Source organism: Seriola aureovittata, chromosome 19, assembly GCF_021018895.1.
Source record: "Seriola aureovittata isolate HTS-2021-v1 ecotype China chromosome 19, ASM2101889v1, whole genome shotgun sequence".
NCBI classification, from domain to species: domain Eukaryota; kingdom Metazoa; phylum Chordata; class Actinopteri; order Carangiformes; family Carangidae; genus Seriola; species Seriola aureovittata.
In genome coordinates this window covers 22,813,157-22,819,156 of record NC_079382.1, presented here as the reverse complement: position 1 = coordinate 22,819,156, position 6,000 = coordinate 22,813,157, and positions in this window count along the sequence as shown.

Here is a 6,000-nt window from a genome sequence, read left to right as displayed (position 1 = left end):
GTGAGTCATCAAATACCAGTCTAACCTGTGTCAGTAACTTTGTTCTTTCTGTCAGTAAGTTAATTGTGTCACATACGCTGCCCTGTAACCGCTCACACAATCACTGGATCACATCTAATGTAGATACTTTACATATTGTGTAATTTAGGTTTGTTGCATGGAACAGTTTGTACAACCACAGAAGGATTAAAAATTACATCCAATTCACAAGACAATTATTTATAGTGAAAAATAATCTGTGGAAAGAGTGGACACGAGTCGGAGTCGGAAACATCCACAAACACCAAAAGAAATAATGAATTGGAATGAAAACCTGCTTCATTATTAACTCCCTTCAGTTATTCCAAGTATCTATGAACAATAAACCAACCCCCGACTGTTCCCAACAATATTTTAGTAATGAACTTATTCAATACAACAAGATATTGAGTACAGGGCACATTAGTTTCTCATAACCATCAGTAACATGGCACAAACTCTCAGATTTGGTTCAGGGGCTTTGGGGTCCTCAGCAGGAACTGATACCACTGTTACAGTTTGGTGTAGCATCCTCTAAATGTATATTATATAATCTAAAATTACTTTTGTTTGACTGGTTAAAGAGCCTCCAAATATATATCAAACTTTGGTTGAGCACCGCCACAATTTGTCATGATTCTTAAATTGTTATTTATTATGATCCCGAACTCTTGAGCCCAGAATTAATCCCAACAACAAAAACAGGAAGTGCATCTTTAAACCTTCTATGGACTTACTTTACTTGTAAATACTATAACTGTGATTACAACTGAAGAGACTTGCCGTGTTCCAGGATATTATTGATTACCAGAGGATGAAGGAGGATCGCTATTAGACGTGTTTCTGATGACAGTTCTCCGGTGAGTGTGTTATCTTTCAGTGCTAGCTTAAACATCCATGTTAGCTCATGTAACTTTATGAAGGTGGAGGAAAAAAAACAAATGTGTTTGTAACTAAAACAGAAGCGCTGTCAAAATCTGTGATGTGAGCATTTTCTGAGAAATATATATATGTATATATATATATATATATATATATATATATATATATATATATATATATATATATATATATATATATATATATATATATATATATATATATATATATATATATATATATATATATATATATATATATATATATATATATATATATATATATATATATATATATATATATATATATATATATATATATATATATATATATATATATATATATATATATATATATATATATATATATATATATATATATATATATATATATATATATATATATATATATATATATATATATATATATATATATATATATATATATATATATATATATATATATATATATATATATATATATATATATATATATATATATATATATATATATATATATATATATATATATATATATATATATATATATATATATATATATATATATATATATATATATATATATATATATATATATATATATATATATATATATATATATATATATATATATATATATATATATATATATATATATATATATATATATATATATATATATATATATATATATATATATATATATATATATATATATATATATATATATATATATATATATATATATATATATATATATATATATATATATATATATATATATATATATATATATATATATATATATATATATATATATATATATATATATATATATATATATATATATATATATATATATATATATATATATATATATATATATATATATATATATATATATATATATATATATATATATATATATATATATATATATATATATATATATATATATATATATATATATATATATATATATATATATATATATATATATATATATATATATATATATATATATATATATATATATATATATATATATATATATATATATATATATATATATATATATATATATATATATATATATATATATATATATATATATATATATATATATATATATATATATATATATATATATATATATATATATATATATATATATATATATATATATATATATATATATATATATATATATATATATATATATATATATATATATATATATATATATATATATATATATATATATATATATATATATATATATATATATATATATATATATATATATATATATATATATATATATATATATATATATATATATATATATATATATATATATATATATATATATATATATATATATATATATATATATATATATATATATATATATATATATATATATATATATATATATATATATATATATATATATATATATATATATATATATATATATATATATATATATATATATATATATATATATATATATATATATATATATATATATATATATATATATATATATATATATATATATATATATATATATATATATATATATATATATATATATATATATATATATATATATATATATATATATATATATATATATATATATATATATATATATATATATATATATATATATATATATATATATATATATATATATATATATATATATATATATATATATATATATATATATATATATATATATATATATATATATATATATATATATATATATATATATATATATATATATATATATATATATATATATATATATATATATATATATATATATATATATATATATATATATATATATATATATATATATATATATATATATATATATATATATATTAATTTTTATTACTATTGGCCAAATCTAAGGAATATGTGAAAGGGTAAATTGTGGTTTATATTTTATCCTTGTGTGGAATAAATTCTATCTTTCTATTTTCACTAAGTTGAACTTGTGTTTTACTTATCATCTTCCTTAAAGGGCCTATACATAAGATATTGGTGTAATTATTTATTTGGCACTCAGCCCAATTCATAACAAGTAGTGGTTAAATATAGATTTGGTAGTGTAGGTGGCAGAATCCATTTATTATTAACCTAAAATCTGTCATAGTGCTTCTACATTCCTTCTGTTGTATATGGACCTGATCACTTTGTCTCATGGAATCAGATGCTGTTTCAGGGTCTTTTTGTCAAAATGTGAAATTCTCACAAATTTATGGATCATAACAAATACCAGGGTTTGGAAACATTTTGATCTGAGGACGAGTCACACCCTCATAACTTCAGAGTACAAGTCTAAAAAAAACATCAGTGACATTAAAACCAGTCTAACCTGTGTTAGAAACCCAATCTAAGTCAGGTGAGTCCCAGACCAGGTGATGTAGTTCTACTATCTGTCCACTAGATGGTGCCATCTAAACATTTAATGCCTCAACATCAGCTCAGCAGAGAAAGATGAGGTGCAACAAGGTGGATTTAAGAGTCTCATTGATGATATTCAATCGCTCCATTAATTTTTGTTTTAAGTAGAACTAAAATGTATTTACTGACTTCCTGAAAGCCGTTCTTGTGTCGACACATAAATCTAGTAGGCCGTGCCCTCGAAACGTCATGGACAGATTTCTCTGGTTGGATTCTCACCTGCTGAACTCACTTTCTCTCCCTCGTCAGTCCTGGTGTCTGTGAGCATTTGCTCTGAGGACGAGTCACTTCCTCAAAACTTCAGGGTGCAGTTCTAAAGAAAAAACATCAGTGAGTCATCAAATACCAGAGTCTTGGTCTCCGGTCACTCTCTCTTAAACTCTCTTGAGTTTAAGAGAGAAACTCAAACATGGTTCACTTTTTCAACTCGTCTGAGGGGCTCCAGATCGCTGAGGAGTCCGAAGCAGCCACTTAGTAACAGTTAACTAATAAACAACAAATGATCTAATGGATCAGTTGAATTATTTTGCTGTTAAAGTGCCGTTTTAAATCAAGAGCTTCAGTCATGGTTCTGTTTATATAATTAACAACTTTGTCTGATAACGAAAACCAAAGTCAACAGAGGCAGTTGATAACCAGCTTCAGGATACCAGTTATCCAGGATCACCAATACTCAGCTCAGTGAAGCCAGAAACACCAAACCACCAAATCCAAACTAAGTTGAACATCATTTGAGAAACAGATTTTTCTCTGTGTTTGCAAAATGTTTGGTTTAAACACTGTAATCAGTTTATCAAACGCACCTCAGCCAAGTTGATCCAAGCTGTCAGACCAGTCATGACACATTTTTCAGTCACGATCAGATCTCAGTTGACCATTCAACTGTAGTTGATTCCCAGAAACAGTGCGTGTAAAATACCACAGTGAGTTTAAGGAAATCAACTCAACTTTCATCAATTAACCTGATTTTAATTTAAAAGATTTTCTGTTTCAGAAAAGTAACAATATCTATTGATCACATTAAGAGACATTTCAGAAACTAAAGTCAAGATCAAGTCTGGTGATTTCAAATCTTGAGTTAAATCACTGCGTCTCACTGTAGATTAGAACAAGGAACAAAGTGAACAAACTATTCAGTACTCAGTCAGTTAACTTACACTTTTAGAAATCTTGAAGTCTAGTCTCTATAAAACTGACATAACTCCATGTTTTTAAAGCGTAGCTGCAGTAATAGATGCACTTCACACTCAAAACCACAGACCATGAACTCAGCATCAGATAGATACTTTAAACCAGCCAGTCACCATCAGGAAACATTTCTACTGTCCAGGTAAACAGTGATACGACACAGTGATCTGTTCATCACACATGTACAGATTTCTCTGGTAGGATTCACCTGCTGAACTCACCTCAGGTCGACTTACACACCTTCATATGTAGAGAAGAAGCTGCTCACTCTCCTTCGTCAGTCCTGGTGCCTCTGTGTGTCTGATCTGAGGACGAGTCACAGCCTCATAACTTCAGAGTCCAAGTCTCAAAAACATCAGTGACGTGAAAACCAGTCTAACCTGAGACAGACACTCAGTCACTGCCAGAGGAATCACAGACCAGCTGATGTAGTTCTACTATCTGTCCACTAGATGGTGCAAAAGAAACATCTAATGTGCTGAGTATCAGCTCAGCAGAGAGAGCTGCAAATGAGTCGCTAATCTTGAAACCTGTTCTTGTTAAACTCTGTTGGAGTAGAGGTCACAGATTTAATGTTTAGATGACATATCTACATTTAAATCCAGACCATAATAATCTGTGCTGCTCCAACTGAGCAGACATGGATCCACAACAAGGACAAGTAAATGAAACTAAATAAAATGACTTTCCATTGCAGGGTAAACCAGGACATTTGAAGCAGCTCTTCTTTTGACTGAATTTTTATCAATCATCCATTTAAACCTCATCTCTGGAAGAAAAACAAGACGTTGTGAATAAACCTGAAGAAATGATATCAGATGTGAGGCAACACAAAGACACTGTGAAAGACAAGGTGCTTTTGTCAAAATCTGTGAAGAGACACAGCAAAGACAACTGTAAAACTTGGTGCTCAAAGTTCCCACAGTGTGTGACACTCAGGTTACAAGTTGAACTTTGACCCTATTTTTACACCTGAGCTCAAAGTCTTAAAGTTTTGTACTTTGAACCTGTTCATTTATATATATATATATAATCATATTTTATAGGTGTAGAAAGTTTAATTTACAATTAAATTTGGAATTATTTATGAATGTCACTTTACAAGTTCAAAGTCCTTTGACCCTAATTTGAGCCCATACAGGTGCGGGGGTGTAGTCATGCACGACTTATTATTTCTTGCTGTTTGTGGGGGACCATAAGGTGTGAGCCGCTTGTTCCTGTCTGCAGTCAGCACTCTGTGGTCTGGAGCAGTGTCCCGCCCACTGCACCGTCTGATTGGTTACAGGTTCACATGCTGTTCAGACCTGTTACTTCATCACAGTGTGTAACTACCTGCTGTGCATGTAAACTTACACTGGTTCTGCTCCAGCACTCACAGCTCTCTGCTCCTTTTAACCACTTAGGATAGACAGACTCTTAGGAGAAGCAA